Source organism: Asparagus officinalis, chromosome 6 (genome assembly GCF_001876935.1).
Source record: "Asparagus officinalis chromosome 6, Aspof.V1, whole genome shotgun sequence".
Lineage (NCBI taxonomy): Eukaryota > Viridiplantae > Streptophyta > Magnoliopsida > Asparagales > Asparagaceae > Asparagus > Asparagus officinalis.
Window position 1 is genome coordinate 28099064 of NC_033799.1, and position 14999 is coordinate 28114062.

Sequence of the window (14999 nt, forward strand, 5' to 3'; positions counted from 1 at the left end):
TGTATAATGGGTTTTATGACTTCAAATTATGCAAACTAGGTTATAACTGAATGATTAATAACCGAATGCAAAGGTGGTTGAAATCTCAAAAGTTCAGCATCTGCGTACATATGTTGTAACTTCAAGTAACAAACAACAATGACCCTTAACGAAACAAAATTTCAAAATAAATCAGAGGTTTACATTTAGTAGACGAATATCAAAGAGTTTTTAATCATTTGGGGAGAAGCAAAAGAGAACTCATCCAAATGCAAGACAATGTTTTAGTTCTCAAAATCTGGAAAAAGAAAATAAGCAAGTTATGTAACATGAATCCAACATTAACACAATATAAACCCTAGATCAGATCTAGGGTTTCGACTGTAGGGGGAGAGGCAGGGCGGGGGTAGGGGGAGAGAGAGATCAAAACCAGAGAGAGAGAGAGGGGATCGCGACTTGAAAAGAAAGAGAGGATCGGGTCGGGATTTGATAAATGATAAAGGGTGGGGTGGAATTTGAAATCACTTGTTTTGGGCTTTCAAATTAATCTTTGTTAAATCAATTGATTCAAAATCTAGGCCAAAATCAGAACTCAAACTAGATATTTGGATTTGAAATACCCTGGATTTTAAATCCATGCCCAAATCCAAGTTCCCAAACACACCCTAAAAGAATTGCTACAATAATTATGAACAGCAATTACTACAGTACTAGAGTGAAATTTTTTATAGTAGTTTTCGGTACAGTGCTGATGAACAGTGTTTAGAGTGAACAAGGATTGTAAAACAGCATCTTTTTATATTTTTCCTCAGATTATTTTTCCGAATGAATAATAACTTTTTTTTTTCTTTCTCTCTTTTCTTTCACTCTTTTCCGTGAGAAACTTCCTCTGTCCTTCTCTTTCTTATTTCTTTACTTGGAGAGAAGAGCTTAATCGCATGAGAGAAGAGTGATTAAGGAGTTAAAAATTGAGTGATGAAGAGTTGATCTGTCTGCAAAGAGAAGATGAGAGCAAGGGTTTTATAGGGAGTCATTGTTGAATATTTTTTCAAACCTCACATGGGCTGCTGCAGCAGCCCATGTTTTCTTTATTTTTTCAAAAGTGATGGGCCCCATAGAAGAAAATTTTGGATGTGGGGCCCACATGCATAATAAAATATATTATTTTATTAGTGCATAGTACTTTTCCAAATACTATAAATAGAGCTCAAATACTTAAGGAAAAATTATTCTAAAAACAACAATCAATATATACAGATATATATGTTATAGAATAGCTAGTGCTCGTAGGAACAATGCCTAGACCGAGAAGGTCTTATAGATCGAGGAAATCTTTGCCTGATAGATCGATGAGATTTTTGTCTTATAGATCAAGGAGATTTTTACCTGATAGATCGATGAGATCTTTGCCTTATAGATCAAGGAGATCTTGATAGTACTGGGTAGGTGCACACCAGAGTACTGGACTCATGTTCCTGGAAGTAATTTGGCCTTGGGATCCTTGTACTGGAGTAGGCCAAATAATGCTTTAAGCACAACATTTTACAAACGCACAGCAGCTGAGTTGAAAAATTTTAAATTACTGCACTTCAGTTTTTGCTGTTATATATCTGTATTATTCCAGATTTAACCACGGGCGCCAATAATCTTAAAGCATTATTTTAATCTACCATGGATCCTACGAGGAGTCTTGGAGTGGACTGCCTTAAGTTAGAGAACTTTGACGGTTCCAAGTTCAATGCATGACGTCGGAAAATAATCTTCTGGATGCAACTCCTGAAAATATACAATGTGATTTCTGAGGAGTTATCTTCTTAACTGCATGACCGATCATTTGGCAGATGCTTACACCAACAAGCCTTCTGCAGAGAAAATCTGGAATGCTTTGGAGGACCAGTACAAGGATGATGAGAAGTTATCCAAATCTCACCTCATTGACAAATTTCTAGACTTGAAGTTTTAAGATGACACTGAGCTTTTGCCTCAAGTTAAAGAGCTTGAAAAGCTTGTTATGAAGCTGAAGGATGAAAAGATCAATCTTTGTCAAACCTTTATCTCTGGTGCAATTGTCAACAAGCTTCCTCCATCTTGGATGTTATTCTCCACTGATATTCGAAGAAGGAAAAGATAGGTGACTCTGTCTGATTTGAAGAGATTCATTCGGATCGAGGACGAGACTCGGACTCGCACGAAGACTGAGCTTCTTGCTAAGCAGAAGGCGTCTACTAACATGATGACTGCTAACTCTAAAAATGGTAATAATTCATCTTTCAACAAGAAGAAAAATTTCTTTAACAAAAGGAAGAACCAGAATCCAAAGAACTTGAATGTTCAGAAGAAGGAGTTCAAGAAGAGCGGCAAATGCTTCAATTGTGGAAACAAGGACATTTTACCAAGGACTGCAAAGCACCATAGAAAGAAATTACACACAATGTAAATCAAGTTGATGATTGTATAGCTATGCTCTTTCAGGTAACAACTCCTAACAACATCTCTGGTTGGTGGTTAGATACAGGTGCTACTTGTCACGTCTGCTCCAACAGAGATCTATTCTCTTCTTATGTTGCTACCAAATAGAACGTATCAATGACCGATCGTTCTATGGTTCCTGTTCTTGAAACTGGGACTGTGGTGCTGACTCTCTTTTTAGGAAAGACTCTCACATTGAAGGATGTAAAACATGTTCCCTCAATTGCCAAAAACTTAGTCTCTGGAAGCCTGCTATGTGATGCAGGTATGAGGCTGGATTTTCAAGGAGGTAAGGCTGTATTATCCTTTAAGAAAATGTATTTTGGCAATGCATATCGTACCGATGGTATGTATAAAATCAGTACTATTGCACCTAACTAGGTTATAAATAAAGTATCCTATTCTTCTTACTCCACTGCATTATGGTATAATAGACTAGGACATGTAAATTATAGAAAACTGTCTAGCCTGGAGAAGTTAGGATTACTTTCAAAATGTGAGGGTAACAAACCTGAGAAGTGTGAAGTTTGCGCATAAGCAAAGCTGATGAGGAAACCCTTTTCAAGTGTTACGAGGAGCACCAACCTGTTGGATCTGATTCATTCAGATACTTGTGACTTCAAAAGCTTCGTCACTCGTGGCGGAAAGAAGTACTTCATCACCTTCATCAACAACCATTCTCGGTTTTGCCACGTTTACCTGCTAAAATCTAAAGATGAAGCCTTCAGCAAATTTGTCGAGTTTCAGACTCGAGTGGAGAAGCAACTTGGACTGTAGGTAAAAAGACTCAGGAGCGACAGAGGAGGAGAATACCGATCTAAGGAGTCGGAAGCATACTTCAAGGAGCATGGAATCATTGCTAAAACTACTACTCCATATTCTTCGCAATCTAATAGGATTACAGAAAAGAAAGAATCGCACATTGACCGAGATGGTGAATTTGATGCTAATCACATCTGGTCTTCCTGCCTGCTATTGGGGAGAGGCTTTGTTGATGGCAAACTAGATTCTAAACAGAGTACCCTACTCCAAAACTGATAGTACTCATCATCAATTATGGTTAGCATATCCAGATCCTTTGGATAATCTCAAAGTGTGGGGGTGTCTCGCATATGTTCAAATTCTAGATATCAGAAGGCCTAAGCTCGGACCAAAGGCTAACAAATATGTGTTTCTTGGCTTCGCTAAAGATAGCAATGCTTGCAGGTTCCTGGACCTTGGAACCAACTCCATCATTAAAGCTCGAGATGCTAAATTCTTTGAGGATAAGTTTATCAAAGATAAAGGCTTATTTCTCAAAGATATAACAGAGAATGCTAGTACGTCAGATGCACCAGAGGAGCCAGTTTCACAAGAAACTGAAAATGTCAATGATGAAGGAGTTATTGAACCATCTTCCAAGCATATCAGAAAACAGAAAGATTTTAGAGATGACTTCGTTACCTATAATGTGGAAGGAGACCCATAGACTTTTCAAGAAGCAATACAGTCAACAGACGTTCTTATGTGGAAAGAAGCTATAAATGATGAGATGGATTCATTGATCTAAAATTATACTTGGGAGCTGGTGGATGTACCTGAAGGTGCAAGGCCTGTTAGTTGCAAGTGGATCTTCAAGAAGAAACTCCGTCCTGATGGTACTATTGAAAAGTACAAAGGAAGACTGGTGGTGAAAGAATTCTCTCAGAAAGAATGTATAGATTTCTTTGATATCTATGTACTAGTTTACAGGATCACTACTATCAGAGTGCTTATCGCATAAGCGGCGATTAACAAGTTTGTCATACATCAGATGGATGTGAAGACTGCCTTTCTCAATGGAGATCTCACAGAAGAGATCTACATGGAGAAACCAGAAGGACTTGATGCTCCAGCTGGTAAGGTTTGTAAACTTGTTAAGTCTTTATATGGATTTAAGCAGGTACCAAAACTCTGGCATGAGAAGTTCGATGGGGTTGTTCGCAACAATGGGTATCAAGTCAGTGAATCTAACAAGCGTCTATACATCAAGGTCGCTGAAGGAAAGGTGATGGTCATCTGTCTCTATGTGGATGATATGCTCATCATTAGGAGTGATTTGGAGATAGTAATATCTACCAAGAAATTTCTTTTAGCACAGTTCAACATGAAAGACCTTGGAACTACGGACGTGATTCTCGGAATTAAAATTATATACTCTGAAGAGGGTATTGGATTGTCCCAATCTCATTATGTCGAGAACATGCTAAGAAAATATGGCTACAACGACTTGCCAGAACTATCAGTGCCATACGATTACAACAAGAAGCTTCGATCGAACACTGGAAGACCAGTAGAGCAGATAAGGTACTCAAAGATCATTGTGAGTCTTATGTACAAGATGAGCTGCACAAGGCCAGATATAACATTCGTTGTAGGAATACTTAGTAGGTTCACAAGTAATCCTGGAAAGATTCATTGGGATGTTGTCCAAAGATTGATGAGATACTTGAAAGGAACTATAGGTCTGGGCCTATTCTATATTGGATATCCATGTATAATCGAAGGCTATTCAGATGCGAGCTGGTGCTCAGAACCAGATGAATGCAGATCTACTGGAGGATTTGTCTTCACTATGGGTGGAGCAACCGTCTCGTGGAAGTCTAAGAAGCAGACAATGATTGCACAGTCATCGTTGAAATCTGAGTTTTTCGCACTCTGTGCTACAGGAGATGAAGCTGAATGACTCAGTTGTTTTCTCTGAGATCTTCTATTGATGTAATTGCAAGGTGTATTTACTATTTATTGTGATAATCAAGCGATGAGTGCTGTGGCAGCGAACTCGTTGTTCAATAGAAAGAAGCGGACCATTCGTCTGAAGCATGGCTATTTGAGAGAGCTCATTTGTCAAGGATTCATCTCTGTGATTGACGTCCGATCTTCAGAGAATATAGCTGATCCTTTGACTAAGGGTCTAAAAAAGGACATAGTCGAAAGGATTTCTGCTGGAATGAGTCTCAAAGTTTTGTAAGTCTTACAAATACTTACCATGTTTATTAAATTATTAGTTTAAATCTTATGCTACTAATAATAAGATAATTGGTTCAAAATTCAAGTAGATTTACAAAAGTTGATAGTCTTACAAATACTTACCATTTACATCAAGTTATTAGTTCAAAACTTATGCTATTAATGACAAGATAAATGGTTCAAAAGTTAAGTAAGATTTTCAAAGGAGGGGTTCAAGTTTTCTTGGATTAGTCGGTGTCTAAGGCAAGGTTTGGGGGTTGCGTAACGCGCTCCGTAAGGAATGAGGTACTGAATGAGGTACTTTGATCTTTGATCAACTTCTAATACTATCCTTACCTGGCTGAACTACCCAAGAACACTTTAATCTTTTCACCTAAAATCCTATCATGAGAGAGGATGACTCTTAAGCCTTAATCGGTTCAAAGCATTTCAGATGAAGGATGTTTGATAGGAAACATGCCTAAAGAACTCACCTATGCATGGGTGGAGATTTGGCCATCTCCTATGGTGTATTGTGAAAAGATACCTAGAGCCCTAGCAGAAACCAGGACATACACAGGGCCATAAAAGGCAAAGGCAAAGGAAAGGTAAAGGCAAAGATAAAGGCAAGTGTGGTTCAAAGTGAAAACTACCACAGATAAGTTTGATCTTGTGTGATCGCTGGATTTCTAGACTTGTGCTGGTTCAAGTCTATGCGACACCATGCATCTATCTTTTATTTAGTTGGTCTAAAGGGATTCAAGTCTTTGCGACATCTTCCTTATGCATAACGATTGAAACGACGACACCGTTACACGATACTAGTTTTAAAAAAATTATGGGGGATTGTTGAATATTTTTTCAAACCTCACATGGACTGCTGTAGTAGCCCATCTTTTCTTTATTTTTTCAAAAGTGATGAGCCCCACAGAAGAAAATTTTAGATGTCCCACATGCATAGTAAAATATATTATTTTATTAGTGCATAGCATTTTCCAAATGCTATAAATAGAGCTCAAATCCTTAAGGAAAATCATTCCAAAAACAACAATCAATATATACAGATATATATGTTGTAGAATAGCTTGTGCTCGTAGGAACTGTGCCTAGACCGAGAAGGTCTTATAGATCGAGGAGATATTTGCCTGATAGGTCGAGGAGATTTTTGTCTTATAGATCGAGAAGATCTTTGCCTGATAAATCAAGGAGATCTTTGCCTTATAGATCAAGGAGATTTTGACAGTACTAGGTAGGTGCACACCAGAGTACTGGACTGCTATTCCTGGAAGTAACTTGGCCTTAGGATCCTTGCACCGGAGTAGGCCAAATAATACTTTAAGCATAACGTTTTACCAACGTACAGCAGCTGAGTTAAAATTTTTTTAAATTACGGCACTTCGGTTTTCTATTCAGTTTTTACTGTTATATATTTGTATTATTCCAGATTTAACCACAGGCGCCAACAGTCATTAGTGGAGTTAAGAGGAAAGATGCGTCAATGGTTAGATTAGTGGGAGACAGCGGCATCGGCGGAGTTAGTGGGAAAATTAGTGGGTTTAAGTGGAGAGATTAGGGGGTGTTTGTTAACTTGCAAGTGAGTTGAAAGTATAAAAGTGACTTTTTTTAGTGGGAAAACATATCCAAGTCAGCATACAAATGATATATATTGTTTGTTTACAAAAATAAGTTATTGTTGAAAGTAGAAAAGTGAGGATAATGTGGCAATATTATTTTATTTATTTATATATTAAAAAACCATGTTTTTATTTAAATTGCTTCCCATCTCTATTTACCATTTTGAACCATATCCAGGACCGTCATGAAGTATTCATAAATAGTAATTTAACAAAATAAATAAATTCTAAACATATATACCCAAAACAAAGCATTAATCATGGATAGTTCTAGTATAATCTCACTTATAAAATTTTAGCAAAAAAGTCCTTGGTATTATTAGCATTATAATCTTTTTTTAATGCTAGCAAATGGGGATGAGAGAATCATAAAGAACACCCAAGGTACAAAATGTAAATAACTCAATTATTTATCTTCAATGAAAACAAATCTGATATATTAGTTATTATAATATTTTTAATATAATGTTGAAGATGAAACAAATCTTATGTATTAGTTATTATAATACTTTTAATATAATGTGGTCTCCATTTTTCACTTTCATGGCTCACTGTTGTGCGCTGCGAAAATTTTGGCAGCACCTCCGGTGCGCATGGTGCACAACAAGAGATTAGATCGAAAGAATTCCTGTCTCACCAAGGAAACAAGAATCTGAAGCGGATATCTCAACAAAGTGAGATATCGGCTCTTTTTCTCATCAGTTCTACGACTGACCTGTCGAGGGATCCTACAAGCTATTACAAATCACGACAAAAAACACAAATTTTACGTGGTTCGGCAAACTGCCTACGTCCACGGGGCAAGGAGGGGGAGATCTACTATTAGAGGGAGAGATACAACTATGGTTTACAATCTCACAACCTAAACCCTCTCACAAACTCTCAGATCCCTCACAAAAACTCTCTCTACAAAAGGGATGCACAAATTAAAGAACAACTACAAAAGGACTGCTAAAACTCTCTGCCCGCGCTTTTTCACCCGCACGAAGCCACACGCCGCCTCTACAATTTACTCCTTGCACACCCGCCATCAAAACTCCTCTCTGCACCTTCGCACTGCCCTAGAAACTGTTTGTGCTATATATATAGCACAAAGGGGTATCCGGTGGGCCATTAAAATGTCCAGGAAACAAGAGCAAAACCCACAAGCTTGTGCCCCCCACGCGCGAGTACGAAACCCACGTTCACTTTGTTTTTGCCCGTTGGACTCGATGCGTGCTTGCCTTGTCTTCCACTGGACTCAGGAAACGTGGGTGGGCCCTTTTTTCACAATTCTCCACCTCGGCGAAGTTTCTTCTAAAAAACTGAGCCGACACCAAAACAACCAAATATCCCACTTGTTATGTCTAGTACGCCATGAAGTTAATCCACGATAACGGACTTAATCCACAACAAGTCGAGACCCAAACGGGAGTGTGAACACTCACCAAAACATTAATGTCTACTCACCAAATCGATCTCACCCCCATCAAAATCTAAACCAGCTGCATCATAAAGACTACCTACGTATCCTCTTGCCCAAGGAATCAAGTCGAACGTAGTTCACCCAATGGCCTCGAAAGGCCTCAACACCGAAGAATGTTCAAAAGTTCCAAACAATGACCAAACTTAACACCTGAAACAACTTTGGTCAACATATCTGCAGGGTTGTCCTTCGTGTGGATCTTCTCCAACATGACGTCTCCTTCATCCAAAACGTCACGAACAAAATGGAATCTGATATCTATGTGCTTCGTGCACGCATGATAAACCTAGTTCTTTACCAAATAGATAGCCGACATGCTATCACAATGTACCTGAATGGTCTCCTGTGCAATCCCCAAGTCCTCCAACAATTCACGTAACCATAAAGCCTCCTTCACAGCTTTAGTCAACGCCATATACTCTGCCTCCGTAGTGAAGAGAGCCACTATAGACTAAAGTGTGCATCTCTAACACACCGGTGCTCCTGCTAGTGTAAACACATATCCGCTAGTAGACCGACGCTTATCCAGATCCCCCGCATAATCAGAATCCACGTAACCAATACAATCCTGCCCGTTCTTCTCATTCTTTTGAAATACCAAACCAACATCCATGGTACTTTTGATATATCGTAGAATTCACTTCACGGCCTCCCAATGACCCTTCCCGGGATCGTGCATGTACCTGGATACCATGCTCACGGCCTGTGACAAATTTGGCCTTGTACACATCATCGCATACATTAAGCTACCCACAATATTGGCATATAGAACTTTGGACATGTATTCCCGATCCTCAATTGAAACATGTGACATCTTAGCTGATAGCTTAAAGTGGGGAGCCAATGGAGTACTCACCGTCTTGGCATTGCCATCATAACTGAATTTCTTCAGCATCTTCTGTAAGTAACTTCACTGTGTAAGCTTTAATCTCCCCTTCGCCCTGTCTCTCTCGATCTCCATACCCAATATCTTCTTTGCTTCTCCAAGATCCTTCATTTCAAATTCGGATGACAACTCCTTTTTCAACTTTCTAATAGCTAAAGTATTCTTAGAAGCTATGAGCATATCGTCAACATATAACAGCAAATAGATATACTCACCATTCTGTAACTTGTGCATGTAAACACACGGGTCATATGGGCTCCTCGTGTACCCTCAGCCAATCATAAAGCTGTCGAATCTCTTGTACCATTGTCGCGGTGATTGCTTCAATCCGTAAAGAGACTTCTTCAGCTTGCATACCAATTATTCCTTTCCTGCAGCTTTGAACCCCATAGGTTGTGTCATATAGATCTCCTCTTCTAAATCTCCATGTAGAAAGGCTGTCTTTACATCCATTTGGACCAAATCCAAATCCAGTTGTGCCACCAATGCCAACAGAATCCTAATCGACGAGTGCTTTACAACAGGTGAGAATACCTCGTTGTAATCAACGCCCTCAAGCTGTGCATAACCTTTGGCAACCAATCTGGCTTTGTACCGAATGTCCCCAATAGAAGATCCTTCTTTCTTTGCATATACCCATAGCCTTCTTACCTTTCGGTAGCTTTGCAAGTTCCCAAGTGTCGTTCTTATGAAGAGACTGCATCTCTTCCTCCATAGCTTCCCTCCACCTATTTGAATCAGAGCTTGACTCTGCTTCCTTGAATGTAAAAGGAACCAAATCATCAATGACTTCTGCTGATAAAGCATATGCAACCATGACATCGTTATATCTAGCTGGCTGACGAATGTTTCTTCTTGGTCTATTAGCTGCAATGGACTCCTGAACATGACCCTGTTCCTGAGTCCCAACATCCACTGTATCCTCTAAATGCCCGGCTGTCATCCCATCTCCTTCCAGTGTCACCTCTGTAGGAGCCTCAATGGATACAATGCTATCTGGAGTGGGTAGAGTCACATCATCCTCCACCTGTTACAATATCCTAACTGTCTGGTCTTCCTCCACCTGCTGAGGAACTTGAGGCTTCATCATGTATGCCTCGTCAAATGTGACATCCCTGCTAATAACTATCTTTTTGTCTTGTGGATCCCATAACTTGAAGCCTTTAACTCCATCTCTAAATCCCACAAAGACTGCTTTCCTCGCCCTTGGATTTAATTTACCATCACTGACATGGTAATAAGCAGGACACCCAAATATCCGAAGCGACTCATAGTCACTAGCTACCGAACCAGACCAACGCTCCAACGGAGTCTTCCCCTATATCGTAGTACACGGTAACCTATTGTAGGCTGTCTAAAAATCACAATAGATAGCTGATTCCCCGTCAAACACCGATGATGGAAGTTACAATCTGACGACTTCCAGAAGGCTACAATTTAAAGACTTTCACGTATATCGATGAAGGTTACAATCTGACGACCTTCATAACAACTGATGAAAGCTCTAATCAACAACCTTCATAATCAACATCGAGAGTTACAATCTGACGACTCTCACATATCAAAGAGCTAAAGTAAAGATTACAAAATAACGATCTTTGTAACGCTTTGACAGAAAGAGACTACAAATCGACGGTCTCTTCAAATCAAGACGCAAAAGTCCTCCCCGCGTACCAGCTTCAAGACGCACCTCACATTCAGCTCCAAATGCTGTAAACGCAGCTCAGATCAAGCTATCAACGCAGCTTATGTTCAGTCGCAAACGCAGCCTCCGAAAGCTGCCAACGCAGCTTCCATCCGCTGCCAACGCAGCTCATGTTCGACCGCAAATATAGCCTCCGAAAGCTGCCAACGCAGCTTCCATCCGCTGCCAAACACAACTTCCAAGCTGCCAAACGCAGCTTCCAAATGCTATAAACACAGCTTCTAGACGCTGCAAACGAGCTTCCAGACACTGCGTTTGAACGTAGAATTCATGCCAGAACGCGGATTTTGCGTTTGACTCGTTCAAACATGAGCTGAACAGTTTCAAAACCGTTTCCCACGATCTGAGGGGATCACAACTCCACTCAGGAGTGATTTAAGGGGCAGTTACATCCCATTAGCCCCACATAAGAGCGAATTAAGGAGGGCGGTTACATCCCTTAATCCCCTATAAATAACTAAGAAATCAGCTTAGTTCGGATCCGGCTCTTGGGCAACAAAGAAGAGATCCTTAGCTTGTCTAACCAATTACGGTTAAGATCAATCAACTCATCAAGAGTTCTAAAACTTGCTTTGCAAATTCTCCACAACGTCAAATCGTGAGGAGGAGATACCGTTCTAGTGAATCAAGACGTGCAGATCGTCAACGGAGAGCAAACTCGACGCGAGCATTCGAGGAAGGCACTCCATCGCCACCGTGAAGAACCCAGAATTAAACAAAGGAGAGACTCGAATTCATTCTCCTCTCTTTTGTAATCAGGAAATCCAATTGTAGCTGAGATTAAAGGAATGCAAATTAATTTTCCTTCGTTTCTTTTACTGTAAAATTTTCCACAAACACCTATTCACGAGATGGCTCACATAAACCAATGCTTCGGCCCAAAAGGATCTTGATAATCCACTCTGTGTCATCATACATCGTACCTTCTCTAGCAAGGTACGGTTCAATCTCTCAGCCATCCCGTTCTGTTACGGTGTCTCTCGAACTGTAAAGTGTCGTCTAATACCGTGATCCTGACAAAACTACAGAAACGGATCGCTCTTATACTCTCCTCCATTGTCCGAACGAAGAGTTTTTACCTTTCTACCTGTCTGCAGCTCCACTTTCTTCTTCCACTCCACAAAAATATCTAGGACCTGATGTTTATGCTTCATCGGGTATACCCAATTCCTCCTAGAATAGTCATCAATGAAAGTAACAAAATAGTTAGCCCCACCAAGTGATGTGTGCTTGGAAGGACCCCAAACATCTGTGTGAATGTAGTCTAATATACCTTAGGTATTGTGAATAGCGGTGTCGAATTTCACTCTTGTCTTCTTCCCAAGTATGCAATGTTCACACAGCTCCATCTTGCAGGTCTTTGTACCCTTCAATAGCCCCTACTTCGCCAATACCCGCAGGGACTTATCACCAGTGTGTCCCAATCTCATATGCCATAAGCTGGTAGTATCTTCCTCTGTGGTAATCGAAGCTGCCAGACCCCCTGTTACTGTCTTACCCTTCAAGTAGTAAATGTTGTTTTCCCTGACACCTCGCATCACCACCATGGACCCCTTTGTGACCTTCAGAGTCGCATTCTCCAATATCACCTTATAGCCAGCTGCCTCCAAAGTTTCAAGTGAAATGATATTCTTCGTCAATTGAGGAACAAATCTCACTTCCTTCAGCTCCCGAGTCACCCGTCACACATCCGGATCTGTACTGTACCAATACCACCAATAGGACATACGTGATCATTACCCATGAGCACAACATCCCCTCTTTCCAACTCCTCAAAGCTAGAGAACCAATCCCTCCTAGGACAAATATGGTATGTAGCACTAGAATCCATCATCCACTCCGTAGAGTCAGCGTAACAAACTGACGGTAATGCAGAGCAAGAATAGCCTGAAGAATCCGTATCTGAATTTTCATCACTAGCCTTGACAACATTCACTTCCGAAGCTTGTACAGCTTTCCCTTTATTCTTCCCGGCTTTGTCTTTCTACTTTGGACAGTCGTTCTTCTAATGTCCTTCTTCTTTACAAAAACGACACTGGTTCCTACCAATATTTCTATGGCCACCTCTTGACTTCGATCTTGAGTGATCACCTGGACGACGATTTGGACCACGGCCTCGAACTGCTAATGCATCTCCCGATACCTTCTCGGAGGGTTCGCCATCACTCTTCCTCAACTCATAATTCACTAAAGCTGAGGTCACCTCCTTGTAGCTAACTGTAGCTCTTCCATTTATCATAGTGAGAACAAACGTACCAAAATCATCTTCCGGCAATGAACACAATAGTAGCATCGCCTTGTCTTCATCCTCAACCATGATATCTACATTGGCCATATCCGAAATTAGCTTCGTGAAATTGTTAACATTCTCCCGAATGGAAACTCTCCTCTTCATCTTGAATTGATAAAACCTCTTCTTCAAGTGAAGCCGATTCTTAATGCTCTTCGTCAGATACTTCTCATTGAGTGTTTCCCACATTCTCTTCGCCGACCTCTCGTTCATTACGTCATAAATAAGATCCAGCGTCAAGCATGATCGAATAACTCCACAAGCCCTACTATTCATCTTCTTCCAAACCTTGTCCTCCATATCAGCGGGTTTCTCTTGTAACTCAAGAGTCTCCTCCAAATTTTGTGCATCCAATGCTTCCATCACCTGACATCTCCACAATCCGAAATTAATCTTGCCGTCGAACTTCGGAACATCAATCTTCGTGTTATTGATGCTCAGACTCTGTATCGCCTTCGAAAGAGACGATCCTGTTAGACCCTAGAGGGGGGGTGATTAGATCTAATTCTTCAAATAGGAATCCTTTAGCGAATCCTTCGAACAAGCTCCCAAATCCAACCCGGAGCTCTGATACCACTTGTTGTGCGCAGCGAAAATTTCGACAGCACCTCCGGTACGCAAGGTGCACAACAAGAGATTAGATCGTAAGAATTCCTGTAAATAAATGAGCAATGCACAAATGGCGATATAAGATGAATGCAAAAATAAATACGCCAAAGCACACTCAAACACAATCAAATGATCACGGAGTTCGGACCTTCCGTCCTACGTCTCCGCTCCCCACTCCCGGGGAGAAATCCACTATCACAACCGGGTTTTCTATGCTCACCCGAATAACGTTTACACCTCACAGTGTCGGTTTTCAATGCTCACCGAACAACGTTCACTCCTCACACTCGGTTTTCTAGTTCGAAAACTTCACAACACACTCTCGGTTTTCTAGCTCACCGAAAACCTTACAACACTCACAATGTAACAAATATAAATTTGTTCTCTACAATAGATGAGAACACAATAAAGCACAACTCAATGTTACAATCTCTCACAACCCTAATATACTATGTATGCAAATACAATAAGCTCAAGTGGGTGTGTGTAACAATGAGATAAAATCAAATCAACTAAACTCAATATAAAACTAGCTTTAATAGAAATGATAATCAACAAATAATTATAAATAAAAGCCAGAGTTGAGTTTAGGAAAACTTATCTAGATGACAAGAGAGAGAGATGGATTGAATGCCCAAAATACAATTGATAATCTCCTCAAGCTCTTGTAAAACTTTCTTCATAAACCAAACCCTTAAACAAGCTTAAAACAAACTTAAACTCTTTTTAAAACCCTTGTTTAAAAACTTCTTTTTTTTGCTTTTTTTTGAAAACTGAGATCAAAGAGGGTATTTATATCCTCCAAAACCTCAGCTAAAAATCCCAAGACAAAAGATAAAAACAGCCCCAGCAAACAGCTCAGAGAAATAGCCGTTGAAGTCCAACGGATCTATTGTCGGTCGACCGGAAATTTTGTCGGTCGACCGATGAGAGCAAAAACACGAAGAAAACAAACTGGACCATCGTCGGTCGACCGGTGCGGTCGACCGATGGAG